At 41.1% G+C, this 15,668-nt stretch overlaps 1 protein-coding gene across 1 annotated transcript in view; it reads left to right on the forward strand.

Annotated features, from left to right (window-relative positions):
* The window catches only part of gfra2b (GDNF family receptor alpha 2b), a 188,506-nt gene that overhangs the window by 17,325 nt on the left and 155,513 nt on the right, over positions 1–15,668 (forward strand). The gene's annotated exons all lie outside the window — the stretch shown is intronic.

A 15,668-nucleotide genomic window follows, 5' to 3' on the forward strand; every position in this document is an offset into this window, starting at 1 on the left:
GCTAACTCAAAAAAGGCAAACAGCGTCCGAAAATGTCCATAGATGATAAAAACAACGAGGTCCAGGAGCTCCTTACCCTCCGAGCAGAGGACAAGATCAACCGCCATATAACAGGGACGCTATATGATTGTTATTGACATGTGATGTCATTGTTGTTGTTTACAAAGAGCTGCTGACACGTGTCACGCCATCACGCCTCTTTTACTTCTGTGATGTCATCATGCTGTGTAAAATCACACACTGGAGCATCATGATGCCGCCGCCGTTTGGTTCTGTGTAAAGACGAGACTTTGTAGCGGCTCTGTGGCGCCACCTCTGAGTGAAAAGGGCTATTACGTTTAGCTCAGGAGCGTCTGCTGAGTCAAGTGTGACATCTGGGGCCTGTATCATGAAGCAAGATCAACCTTTCCTGGGTTACCCAGACCTATCCTGGGTTGACTAACCCTAACAATGGCAATCAGGATAATCAGTATCATGACGCTGGATATCAACTCGGTAACTCAACCCAGAGTTGCTTTATCAATAGCCGTGAACGCGCACGCAGCGGACCAATCACAATCATGAGAGAAGCACAGCGTCACTGAGCATCCTCACAGAGCGCCGTATGTGAGGGGAAAAAAGTATTTCTCGTGAGGATCAGAGATTAATTCTACTAAAATATGAGAAGGAGAAAAGCAACATTAGAGAAAAGGCCAACACCGTGGCAGCTGCAGGAGGAGGAAACATGCGTGGCAACACATAACGGGATGAATAATGTTTAGTTTCAGTTCAGATTAGTTTATTTGCACATAATGTTGAAAACAGACAGTATAACATTTACAAGATTAAAAAAGAAAAGTGCCGGAGAGGTTAGAAGCACATGATAAAGAAGAAAAAAAAAACGGGTGAGGAAAGAAGAAATAGAGGAGGAGAGAGGGAAAAATCAAGACAAAGGTAGGTTAAATGACTCATCACTGGTTCAAGTAGCTACAGTACCTGTACCTGTACATCTGACACTGATCACACCCTTGAATCCCATGAAATCAATGCTGCGCAGATGAATTGCGTGTATTACAATTATCGTCTAACATCATTGCGTCTGATAAATTGGTCTTCTTTGTCATAACGTTATATATGCTACAATAAAGCTTAAAGCTGACGCCACAATTAAATCATACCAACACCAAATTGATAGTCTGAATAAAATCATCCTGATATTGAGCTGTGTTAGAAATTAACAGCTGTGCAAAAATATACCTAGTGTCCCTCTTTAAAAAACAAAAAGGAAAATCCCTCAAACACCATGAAGTGTAGACATGATAGGCTACTTTCCACATTTCCAGCAGCAAAGCTGTCAATTAGGCCCATTATCTTTAACAGGGATCATTTCCTCCAACAAAACAAAATGTTGGCACTAATTAATGGTGCTATTAAGTGTCTGCAAATGATCAGTTTCTTTCTTATGAAGGGGTGGGATGAAAGTTCCACTTCTTTCCACTCCTTTTTGAACAATCTTTTCATTGTCTGTTGTTGTTGCTTTCTTTTCTTTTTTAATGTTCAAAATAAACTTTCAAATCAAAATCAATCAAATGAATTAAACTTCCCGTCATGACTGGGCTGCATTTCTGTCAGCCATCAACAGCTGATTGGCCAGTGGGTGGTGCTTTTTATAGGATCAGATTCAACCCTGAACTTACCCTGCTCCGGAGCAGGATAGCCGTTCAGAGTAAGTTACCATGGTGATCTACCCCGATAAGAACTGAACCGGCTTCGTGAGACCGAAAACCCAGGGTTAACCCTGAAGTTACCTCGCTAAGACATTAATCCTGCTTCGTGATACAGGCCCCTGGTAAAATTCAGTGCACTGTGGCTTTGAAGACTACAAATCTGTGAGCACCATGTTGTGGCAGAGAAGAAGAATGTTTCAGTGTTTGTGGTTCTGCTGCATCGATCCTGATCCTTTGTTTTTAAACCGGTCCAACAGTGTTCTAAGAGTGCAGTGATAAATCTCTTCTAACAATGACTCGTGTTGTTGTTGTTGTTGTTGTCGTTGTCATTGTAATGTGCTGTGGGAATTTTAATAGAACAAACAGGCACATCAGATGAAACATTCTTTGACTGCAGAGCTGCTGTGTTTGGAGTCACCTGGCCAACGTCTTTGGTTGGTTCAGGTCCCACTGCTGGCCCTGCACTGTGTTCTGTGTGTGTCAGCACCACACACACACACACACACACACACACACACACTTACGGCCGGTTGGCTGGCCTAGTTTGGGTCTCAGCAGTGGCAGAGCTCATTAAGAGCCTCTCTCTTTGTTCTCCATTCCACTAAGGATGCCTCTGTGGTGCCAGCAATGCTTGCAAAGCCCCTGCATTTCACACACACACACACACACACACACACACACACACACACACACACATGCGTGGTGGCGACACACAGAACATACATTTAAGCTGGACCAAGTGTGCGACTACACAAAGACATTGTGTCAGACGTCTGTAACACTCAGCGTGATCAGCAGCACGACTTCACGTTGTGTTCAAGGACAGACAGCGTGGTGCGTTTGAGTGTCTGTGGTGCGTTTGAGTGTCCGTACAGAGCGGTCACACACAGCTGACTGTTGAAGGTGTCTTGGAGGATATAAAACATTTAAAGTATCCCCTCTGACTGTTTTTGGCTCAGTACCCCTGAACACAACACGACCTCCTGATGTGAGCTCACGCTGTTATAACGTTAGTTTTCTGCTGTCATATTAATTACACACAGGACAGGAAGCTTCTGGTACTTAATGACTTTTTAATACCAATGTAATTAATGTTACTCCGTAATATTTGACGCAGTGTTGTATTTTTTTATTTTTTATTTCTCCTTCCTTTGTGTCACCCTGAACAATTAAAATATCACAGTATTGAAATCACACAGTGTCAAGACAATAAAATGCAATATGAAATAAATGACTTCGCCCATTAAACAATAATGGAAACAACAAAATGGCCACAAACAAACAACACTAGATGAATAAATAAAAACAAGAATGTTCAAAGACACAATGAAACCTATGTCAGATTTACCAGTTTTTGTTTTAGTCACTTTTTGTTTAGTCTAAGTTGATCAGGGAGAATATTCCAGATGTTAGCTTAACTGGTACCAGGTGACCAAAAACCAGTAAGTGTGGAATGTTTTTCCAGACGACAGTATGCATGAATCAACAGTATTGTTTATCACATGCATCGCTGCATTTCCAGTGAATATAGTGGAATGAAAAGCATTTGTTTCTTTAGAGACATCACTGTGCTTCCTGCTGAGTGGGTGGGCATCACAAGTGACAATTTCACTTAGACATTGCTGCATTTCCTGCAGCAGTAGTAGGCATCCAAAGCAGTTGTTTTTTATGGAGCTATTGCTGCATTTCCAGCGGGGGCAGTGGCGCCAAAATTGGTTGATTTTTACTACGACACTGTTGCGTTTCCAGCTGGGATGGAGCTATAAAAAGTAGTTGTTTTTTAACTAAGATGTTGCTGCTTTTCCAGCGGGGATAGTGGGCATCAAAAGCAGTTGTTTTCTATGGAGACATTGTTGTTTTTCCAGTGGAGAGAGTGGCACAAAAGTAGTTGTTTTTTACCAAGATATCCCTGCATTTCCAGTCGAGATTGTCAGCATCAAAAGCAGTTGGGTCTTTTTTGAACCGAGACATCACTGCATTTACAGTGAGGAAATTGGGAATCAAAAGTGGTTGTTTTATACCCAGACATCACTGCATTTCCAGCTGGGATAGTGGTACTAATAGTGGTTGTTTGTCACCAAGACATTGCTGCATTCCCTGCTGGAATAGTAGGCATCAAAAGTAGTTGTTTTTTACAGAGACATCATTGCTTTTCCAGCAGGGATAGTGGCCTGAAAAATGATAGTTTTTACTGAGACATTGCGAGGATAGAAGCATCAACAGAGGTATTTTTTTTTACCAGGACATCGCTGCATTTCTAGCAGGACATGTGGCAATGCGATTGTTTTTTACTGAGACAATGCTTCATAACCGGGTGAGTTAAAGGCACTAAAAGCGGTTGTTTTCTTGAGAGACATCGTTGCTTTTCCAGCAGGGATAGTGGTGCAAAAAGCAGTTGTATTTTACCTTGACATCACTGCATGTCCAGGGGACATTGCTTGCATCAAAAGAAGTTGTTTTTTCTTACAAAGACATTGCTGTATTTCCAGCAGGGATAGTGGTGCCAAAAACAGTTGTTTTTTTTAACCAGACTGCACTTCACTGCACTTCCTGCTGGGAAAGTAGGCATCAAAAGTGACATGGCTGCATTTTCAATGGGGCTAGTGGGCATCAAAAGTGGTTGTGTTTTAGTAAGATATCACTGTATTTCCAGTGGGGACAGTTGCACGAAAAGCAGCTGTGATTCACTGAGCCATTGCTGCATTTCCAGCTAGGATACTGGGCATCAAAAGGGATTGTTTTTTTTTACAAATGCATTCCTGCATTTCCTTCGGGGATAGAGCGACAACAAGGGTTGTTGTTTTTTTGCCGAAGTCATTGCTGCTTTGTGCCCCTGAAAGCAGGTATTTTAAGCTAAAACATGATCTTTTGCTAACCATAACCAAGTGGTTTTTGTGCCTAAACCAAACCACATGAAATGTGACATTTCAGCATGTCTGCTGCATAAAAACATGTTTTGCAGAAATGTGTTTATTCTTCTGACTGAGTTGCAATTGTAAAGAAAGAAAGATGCAGCAGTAATCTGTCTGCTCTGTTCTCTGCACTCTGGAGTTCTTTTTAAAGATGTTTGTCAGCGGCACTTGACCAGATGACTGTGCAGTACTTAAGGTATGACAACAGGTGGCCTAACAGCATCAATCTTTACAGAAGGTGGAACATATGCAGAATATATCCCTGAAATAGCAATGCCCTTTCTCATCTTGGAGACAGTGTAATTAATCAGGTCAGACTGAGACAGTGAAGAAGAACCTTCAGACTCTCAGACACAGTACATACGCATCATAAAGCCGTCTGACTGGATACACTGTGAGCAGGAGGATAATTTAGAGACCAGTGAAATCTACATGATGCTTCAGATGGATAGATGTGGACAATACCAGCAGCAGGCTGAATTAATGAACAGCAAGAAAAAATAAAATATATTTCAAACACTTTTTCTGAGCACTTCAGTTGGCAGGATTTCAAGGGCACAGGTAAATGGGTTTAAGTTGGATACGGCCTTCAGTCATGAGTCTGAACACATCAAACAAATGATTCAAACACAGCAGCAATCTGTGTGCAGATATGCGCTCTCTAACACCGGCAGCTTGATTACAAAGAAGCTTAGAAATATCTGTATTTCTTGGAGGAGGGTTCATCTGCTGCATGGTTAATTGCATTGCAGATTAGTTTATATACGTCTGATATAAACTGTGCTCTTGCAGTTTTAATTTCTAGCTGTATTTTTTCTTTCATGTGACAATGAGTTTTTCCTGCACTGCTTTTCTTCTGTCTCTCATTCATGCATGAATATTTAACAAGGCAGAAGAGGATTTGTTGGCTTTTCAGCTTAAAACTTATAATAGAATTGGGAGAGGAAGAACAGGTGAGACCGAAATAATTCACAAGTTTCTCTGCGTCCAAGGTTAGGGATCTGTTCGAGCAGAGGAGACAAGACAAACAGCATGGATTTAGAAGAGGGATTAAAAATTCAAGAAGGACAAAGTTTGGCCAGCATTAGAAAGAAGATTAACTATAACTACTGTTAAGTATAGACACTTTTACACAGTAATAACGGAACAGTTTACTTAAAACTAACGTCACAAAGTGCTTCACACAAAACAAAGATAAAGAAAGAAAATGAGTGAGACTGAAACCAGTGAAAATCTGATGTGTGCAGACGTCACGTTAAGCAGATAAGACAAAGTAGTTTTAAGAGGTAATTTGAAATAAGATAATTTGGTGAGCCTGACCTCCTCATGAGTTGGTTCTTGTCTGAGGAGGGATAGGAGGGATAGTCGCAAGAAAAGCTGTTGTTTTTTATTGAGATATCACTGTATTTCTAGCGGGAATACTTTCATGAAAAGCAGTTGCATTTTACCGGGACATTGCTGCATTGTCAGCAGGCATAGTTGCAAAAAAAGTTATTGTGTGTTAATGAGGCATCGCTGTATTTCCAGCGTGAATAGTTGCACGAAAAGCAGTTGTGTTTTACTGAGACATCACTGTATTTCCAGCGTGAATAGTTGCACGAAAAGCAGTTGTGTTTTAATGAGACATCACTACATTTCCAGCCTTAATAGTTTAAAGAAAAGCTGTTGTGTTTTATTGAGATATCACTGTATTTCTAGCGGGGATAGTTGCACAAAAAGCTGTTGTGTTTTACTGAGACATCACTGTATTTCCAGCGTAAATAGTTGAAATAAAAGCTGTTGTGTTTTATTGAGATATCACTGTATTTCTAGCGGGGATACTTTCATGAAAAGCAGTTGCGTTTTACCAGGACATTGCTGCATTTCCAGCGTGAATAGTTGCACAAAAAGCAGTTGTGTTTTACTGAGACATCGCTGCATTTCCAGTGGAGATAGTTGCACAAAAAGCAGTTGTGTTTTACTGAGACATCACTGTATTTCCAGCGTGAATAGTTGCACGAAAAGCAGTTGTGTTTTAATGAGACATCACTACATTTCCAGCCTTAATAGTTTAAAGAAAAGCTGTTGTGTTTTATTGAGATATCACTGTATTTCTAGCGGGGATAGTTGCACAAAAAGCTGTTGTGTTTTACTGAGACATCACTGTATTTCCAGCGTAAATACTTGAAATAAAAGCTGTTGTGTTTTATTGAGATATCACTGTATTTCTAGCGGGGATACTTTCATGAAAAGCAGTTGCGTTTTACCGGGACATCGCTGTATTTCCAGCGTGAATAGTTGCACAAAAAGCTGTTGTGTTTTACTGAGACATCGCTGCATTTCCAGCGGGGATAGTTGCACAAAAAGCTGTTGTGTTTTACTGAGACATCACTGTATTTCCAGCGTGAATAGTTGCACAAAAAGCTGTTGTGTTTTACTGAGACATCGCTGTATTTCCAGCGTGAATAGTTGCACAAAAAGCTGTTGTGTTTTACTGAGGCATCGCTGCATTTCCAGCGGGGATAGTTGCAAGAAAAGATGTTGTGTTTTACTGAGACATCACTGTATTTCCAGCGTGAATAGTTGCACAAAAAGCTGTTGTGTTTTACTGAGACATCGCTGCATTTCCAGTGGAGATAGTTGCACAAAAAGCAGTTGTGTTTTACTGAGACATCACTGTATTTCCAGCGGGAATAGTTGCACGAAAAGCAGTTGTGTTTTAATGAGACATCACTACATTTCCAGCCTTAATAGTTTAAAGAAAAGCTGTTGTGTTTTATTGAGATATCACTGTATTTCTAGCGGGGATAGTTGCACAAAAAGCTGTTGTGTTTTACTGAGACATCACTGTATTTCCAGCGTAAATACTTGAAATAAAAGCTGTTGTGTTTTATTGAGATATCACTGTATTTCTAGCGGGGATACTTTCATGAAAAGCAGTTGCGTTTTACCGGGACATCGCTGTATTTCCAGCGTGAATAGTTGCACAAAAAGCTGTTGTGTTTTACTGAGACATCGCTGCATTTCCAGCGGGGATAGTTGCACAAAAAGCTGTTGTGTTTTACTGAGACATCACTGTATTTCCAGCGTGAATAGTTGCACAAAAAGCTGTTGTGTTTTACTGAGACATCGCTGTATTTCCAGCGTGAATAGTTGCACAAAAAGCTGTTGTGTTTTACTGAGGCATCGCTGCATTTCCAGCGGGGATAGTTGCAAGAAAAGATGTTGTGTTTTACTGAGACATCACTGTATTTCCAGCGTGAATAGTTGCACAAAAAGCTGTTGTGTTTTACTGAGACATCGCTGCATTTCCAGTGGAGATAGTTGCACAAAAAGCAGTTGTGTTTTACTGAGACATCACTGTATTTCCAGCGTGAATAGTTGCACGAAAAGCAGTTGTGTTTTAATGAGACATCACTACATTTCCAGCCTTAATAGTTTAAAGAAAAGCTGTTGTGTTTTATTGAGATATCACTGTATTTCTAGCGGGGATAGTTGCACAAAAAGCTGTTGTGTTTTACTGAGACATCACTGTATTTCCAGCGTAAATACTTGAAATAAAAGCTGTTGTGTTTTATTGAGATATCACTGTATTTCTAGCGGGGATACTTTCATGAAAAGCAGTTGCGTTTTACCGGGACATCGCTGTATTTCCAGCGTGAATAGTTGCACAAAAAGCTGTTGTGTTTTACTGAGACATCGCTGCATTTCCAGCGGGGATAGTTGCACAAAAAGCTGTTGTGTTTTACTGAGACATCACTGTATTTCCAGCGTGAATAGTTGCACAAAAAGCTGTTGTGTTTTACTGAGACATCGCTGTATTTCCAGCGTGAATAGTTGCACAAAAAGCTGTTGTGTTTTACTGAGGCATCGCTGCATTTCCAGCGGGGATAGTTGCAAGAAAAGATGTTGTGTTTTACTGAGACATCACTGTATTTCCAGCGTGAATAGTTGCACAAAAAGCTGTTGTGTTTTACTGAGGCATCGCTGCATTTCCAGCGTGAATAGTTGCAAGAAAAGATGTTGTGTTTTACTGAGACATCACTGTATTTCCAGCGGGAATAGTTGCACAAAAAGCTGTTGTGTTTTACTGAGACATCACTGTATTTCCAGCGGGAATAGTTGCACAAAAAGCTGTTGTGTTTTACTGAGACATCACTGTATTTCCAGCGGGAATAGTTGCACAAAAAGCTGTTGTGTTTTACTGAGACATCACTGTATTTCCAGCGGGAATAGTTGCACAAAAAGCTGTTGTGTTTTACTGAGGCATCGCTGCATTTCCAGCGTGAATAGTTGCAAGAAAAGCTGTTGTGTTTTATTGAGACATCACTGTTTTTCTAGTGGGAATACTTTCATGAAAAGCAGTTGCGTTTTACCGAGACATTGCTGCATTTCCAGCAGGGATTGTTGCAAGAAAAGTGGTTGTGTGTTTTAATGAGACATTGCTGCATTTCCAGCGTGAATAGTTGCAAGAAAAGCAGCTGTGTTTTACCAAAATATTGCTGCACTGCCAGCGGAGATAGTGGCAAGCAGTAATTAAGTTTAAGTTTAAGTTTAAGTTTATTTACTTTATTAATCCCCCTGAGGAGAAATTCAATGTTATTTATATTGTAAATGTAAAAAAGATGTAAATGTAAAGTAAATGTAGAAAGTGTAATTGTTATTCATATCAACAGGTTAGATCCCAAGAACTTTGAAATGTAATCTGGAGCCACAGAAGTGATCAATAAATCCTACAAGAAATAGGAAGTCGTGAAGTTGATGCTTAAAGTGGAAAAGAGCAAAGCAGACATTTCACGATCCAAGTCTTTGGCAAAACTTATCTTCACATTTTCAGCGTGTAGGTTGTTAGCTTGTTGTTTTCCCTTAGCAAAGTGGATTTTGACAACGGTAACAAGGAGATAGCGGCAGGAGGGGAACATTTTTTTGTACTTTGATGTTTGTTAAACCCTGACCTCTAATGACCTTCTAATTCACAAAAAAAAAAAATTATATTCTGTTATTTCATTTTGAACGGACAGAGCCCAGGGTTTTTGAGAAGGCACTTGTGTCATGTGTAAGCCTCAGAGACCACACAGATGAAGTAATGAAACACAGAAATAATTAAAAACTTTGTGCTGGAGAAGGAAACAATTCACGGCTCATTATGACTCATTAGCCTGAAATGTGTCTTCAAATGAAAGTCGCAGAAATACAGTGCAATAAATAAGGACACTAAAAACACTGAACAGTGACAATTCATTAAAAGACTTTGTCACACTCATTATTCTGAAGTAATTAACTGAGATGACATTAAGATTTAAGAGATTTGAAAATATTGGTATAAACTTCAGAGTTTAAACAGAGGAATCCTGCAGCTGTGTGTCTCTGCAGATTTACACTGACACTGACGATGTTTTGGTCCGAGGAGGACAGTTCGGTATAAAAGGAGCTCACCTCGGTTGGTTTCAGTCACGTTGTGTGTGATGTCACATCCCACGTCAACAAATCGGCAGACTTCTGGTTAATTAAAGGAGTCATGATTGACAGCAGCATCCAGGTCTCACACTGAGGAGCCTTCACTGAATCTGTGATTAGCCAGCAGATCCTCAGAGAGCAGCGGAGAAGGTGTTGAAGGGGAGGGTGGAGATGACTAATGAGCTGAGGGACAGGAAATTGGTTGTGGGTGGAGAGAGCAGAGCCCGGAGACACAGAACTGGAGTCGTATTTGCAACCTTTCTTCTTTCTTTATCTTCATTCTTTGAAGGCCGTCACTCTCAGCCTGACACACAGCAGAGGAAACACTCGTGCTTACAGTCGACTGCGCTGGAACAGCTGGTTTATTGAGAGGAATGAGTGTGCACACACACACACACACACACACACACACACACACACGGGTCATGGAAACAGTTGTTTAAAAAGGTGATGAAAGGAAACAAATAAGCAGCGAATTAAAACTTGGTCTGTGTGGTCAGAGGAAACCAGTCTAGTTATTAAAGTAGAGGAACCATAAAGGCATATAAAACAACCACAGAGAGACATAAAATGACGACAGGAGATGCAGAACAGCTACAGAGAGGCACAAAGCGACTGCAGAGAAATGCAAATAGATTGAAAAGAGAAGCAACACAACCAGAGCGAGACAGAAAACAACTTGAAGGAGACACAAAACAAGCACAATGGATGCAAGATGAGCACAGAAGGGATCCAAAATCACCAGAAAGAGACACAAAATTACTTTAAAGAGACGTAAAACAACTACAAAGACACGCAAGAGGGCTTACAAGACACTGAGGCAGTTGAAGGAGACACTGAGATGCCTACAACTACAAAGAGGCTCAAAGCGACCATAGAAAAACTGAAAAAAAAAAAAACCCACAAAGAAAAGCAAAATTACTACAAAGACACCCAAAACATAACAGAGATGTGCAGTGGCTGCAAAAAGATGCAAAACAACCAGATAATCACAGATAAGAGGCTCAAAGTGACCACAAAGAGACAGAATAGCCACAATGAGATGCAAAACAACCAGCAAGAGACATAAAATCACTTTAAAGAGATTTAAAACAGCTACAAAGAGATGCAAAACTACAAAGACATGGAAAGCGCCCCAAAAGAGCTACGAACAACTAAACGGAGATGCAAAACTACCAGATAGAGACAACAAGCGACAACAAAGAAACAAAGTAATGACAGAGATGTAAAATGGCCACCAAGAGATGCATAACAAGCAGGAGGAAACAAAAACCACTCAAAGACGTGCAGAGTGCAAACAAAAAGATGCAAAATGCCAAAAGACACAAAACAAATAAAAACAGGATAAAATGAAGACAAAGAGGCGCGAAATGAGTTAGAAAGCAACTACAAGGAGACACAAACCAACAACTAAGACATGTAAACGCCTTAAAGGGATAGTGCACCCAAAAATGAAACTTCAGCCATTATCTACTCACCCATATGCCGAGGGAGGCTCAGGTGAAGTTTTAGAGTCCTCACAACACTTGCAGAGATCCAAGGGGAGAGGAGGTAGCAACACAACTCCACCTAATGGAGGCTGACGGCGCCCCAGATTCAAACGTCCAAAAACACATCATTGAAACCACAAAATATCTCCATACTGCTCGTCCGTAGTGATCCAAGTGTCCTGAAGCCCCGACATAAAAAGTTGTTTGGAAAAACCTCATTTGAACTCTGTTTTTAGCCTCATTGTAGCCTGTAGCTCTGACTGCCTCTCTGGGCACCGCACTCACGTGTGTGTGCTTGCGCGAGACCAGCGAAAGCACGTGAACACACATGAACACGGTGCCCATGTCTCACAGTCTCGTGCAAGCGCACACACGTGAGCGCGGTGAATTTTCATTTTTGGGTGCACTATCCCTTTAATAGAGACACAAAGAGACAAAAACACAAAATGCCAACAGACACAAAACAACTAGTTAGAGGACAAAATGAAGGCAAAGAGTCACAAAACTACAAAAAGACACAGAGTGACAACAAAGAGATGCATAATGCCTCAATGAAGTGCACAATGACTACAAAAAGATGCAAATGCTATGAGACACAAAATAACTGAAAAGAGATTGAAATGACAACAAAGAGACGCAACATGACTGAAAGGAAAACAACTACAACACAAAGAGATGAACGACTACAGAGAGATGCACAACAATTTAAAAGAAACAACATGAGAACAAAGACAGGCAACATGCTACAAAGAGACACAAAACAAAGACATAGAGATGCAAAATGTCCACAGAGACGCATCATGTCCCAGTGAAGTGCACAGTAACTATCAAGAGATGCAACACAACCAGGAGGAGACACAAAATGACTACAAAGAGGCGCAGAACAACTGTGAAGAGACACAACTCAGCCACAGACGTTTGGAGTCAGAGTTCGAAGCTGTTCAATGATGTTTTTCACATGAGATTATTCAGAGTTGTTTATTCATCACACTGAATGAACCCGACAGTGTTAGTGACACACGTGGTGGGTGAAGGTGTCGAGGAGGGTCGGCCATTGTTGAGAGCGACCTCATCGCTGTTCATGAGACAGATTTTCATTTTGCTCCTAATTCAGGATTCATCACCTCCTGTGTGCCAAAGAGATTTTCCACCCCGCTGCAGTTCATCCTCAGCAGCAGACTTTCATTTGGGTAAACAGGGTGGATCTATGACATCTCAATTAGGAGGCGTGAGGCGCTCGGCTCTCTTCTCTGCTGCCCTACTTTATACTTCAGTCTGTTTTTAAATCTGAGTCTTGTCTCATCCAGCTTTGTGCCCTGAATGCTCCACAGCTCATCATCCGTCCTGCTCTCTGTCCTGTTTGCAGTCTCCATCACGGTGACTCCAGACACGATTCAGCAGCCTGCAGGTGAGTGTCGGAGCAATAACCTCGACCACGGAGAGAAAACACACAACAGGAAAGCAATATTCCACACAGCTCATTGACGGCGTGTTATTTATCATTTCGGCACTAACGGCAAATACAGATTGCCCAGAGCTGCGAGCCGAGTCTCAGGAGCAGCAACGAAAACAGGAAGCAGCAGAGCAACTGCAAATATATTCCATCTACTGTACGTGTCATATATAACACAGAAAGAGAACAAAGCTCACAGGCAGCAGACAGAGGAGCTATCACAGCAGACGTATAAAACATTAACTACCCTTCATTATCAGCAAATACAGATTATTATAACGTCATATAACAGCTGTTTATACTTGTCAACAGATCAATAACTGAAATGCAAAACAACTACAAGACATGCAGAGCGACTACAAAGAGACACAACAACCAGAGACAGACACAGAGCGACTACAAAGAGTCACAAAATGACTACAAAGAGACACAGAACAACAACAGAGAGGCAGAATGGTCAGTAAGAGATGCAGACGGACGACAACATGATGTAAAACGACCAGATAAAGACACAGAATGATTCAGGATAACTACAAGAAGATACAAAGTGACTACAAAGACACGTAAAATGACAGGAAAAAGAGATGCAGCATGACCACAGGTAGAGTTGGGTGGTATCCAAATTTTGTAACCGTTAAACCTTCCCCACATTTTCCCGGGGTATACGGTGTTACCGTGACTAATTATAAATCACTTTGAAGGCCAGGGCACGTAGTGGATTGACAACTTTGGCCGCGGTGCTGAACGCCCGCTCTGATGGAGAGCTCGTGGCACAAACGCACAGGTACTTTTGGGCAGCCCTCAACATCAGAGGAAACCGCCTGGCTCCATCACATTTCCACCAGAGAAGGAGGTCTCTGTCTCCCTGAATAACAGGCTGGCGACAACAGGCCGTTATCTCTGCTCCTGCTCGCTCCTGTATGGTGCCGACCGGACCTGCCACCGCATCGGCTCTTCTTTGAAGGAGGCGGCCCACGGTCATCTGTTTTTCATTTGTTGGGGTTGCGCTTCTCCCTCCTCCACTCTGATGCCCACTGGACCTGCTGCTGCTGCTGCTGCTGCTTGCAGAAATTGTGTTTTTGTTTGGGACCAGCTCGCTTGATGTGTGGCTTGACATCTTTTCTTCTCTTTCTCACGTCTGAGTTGTCACGTGACAACGTCACATCCAAAAACTTTATCAAATGTCCCGACAGTTAAGGACAGTTAGAAGAGAAACATTATAGCCTACTATTGGTTTTAAATTGTAATTAGTAATACATTGAAAACTCAACCACACATACACAGGTGCTGGACAAACACTCATTATAGGCCTCTATAGGCCTATATGCACGGCAGATTGTTCTAATGACGGTAATGAAACTGATACCGTTGCTATTTTTAGATACCGTGGGATACCTTATTACTGTATTATCTCCACAGACACACAAAATGCCCCAAAGAGATGCAAAATGACAACAAGGAGACAAAAAACAACAAAGAAATGTGCAAAATGACTTTAAAGAAAAGTTAATGACTGAAAAGAGATGTTGATTGATGACAAAGAGACGCAAAACAACTACAAAGAGATGCAAAACAACCACAAACAGACCCAAAACAACTACAAAGAGACGCCAAACAACCACAAACAGACACAAAACAACTACAAAGAGACACAAAACCACAAAGAGATGCAAAACAACCACAAAGAGATGCAAAACAACCACAAAGAGACACAAAACAACCACAAAGAGACGCCAAATAACCACAAACAGACACAAAACAACTACAAAGAGACACAAAACCACAAAGAGATGCAAAACAACCACAAAGAGACACAAAACAACTACAAAGAGACACCAAACTACCACAAACAGACACAAAACAACTACAAAGAGACACAAAACAACCACAAAGAGATGCAAAACAACCACAAACAGACACAAAACAACTACAAAGAGACGCCAAACAACTACAAAGAGATGCAAAACAACTACAAAGAGAAACAAAACAACTACAAAGAGGCGTGAAACAACTACAAAGAGACGCAAAACAACCACAAAGAGACACAAAACAACCACTAAGAGATGCAAAACAACCACAAACAGACACAAAACAACTACAAAGAGACGCCAAATAACCACAAACAGACACAAAACAACTACAAAGAGACACAAAACCACAAAGAGATGCAAAACAACCACAAAGAGACACAAAACAACCACAAAGAGACACCAAACTACCACAAACAGACACAAAACAACTACAAAGAGACACAAAACAACCACAAAGAGATGCAAAACAACCACAAACAGACACAAAACAACTACAAAGAGACGCCAAACAACCACAAACAGACACAAAACAACTACAAAGAGACACAAAACCACAAAGAGATGCAAAACAACCACAAAGAGATGCAAAACAACCACAAAGAGACACAAAACAACCACAAAGAGACGCCAAATAACCACAAACAGACACAAAACAACTACAAAGAGACACAAAACCACAAAGAGATGCAAAACAACCACAAAGAGACACAAAACAACCACAAAGAGACACCAAACTACCACAAACAGACACAAAACAACTACAAAGAGACACAAAACAACCACAAAGAGATGCAAAACAACCACAAACAGACACAAAACAACTACAAAGAGACGCCAAACAACCACAAACAGACACAAAA

Source organism: Epinephelus lanceolatus, chromosome 19 (assembly GCF_041903045.1).
Source record: "Epinephelus lanceolatus isolate andai-2023 chromosome 19, ASM4190304v1, whole genome shotgun sequence".
NCBI classification, from domain to species: Eukaryota; Metazoa; Chordata; class Actinopteri; order Perciformes; family Serranidae; genus Epinephelus; species Epinephelus lanceolatus.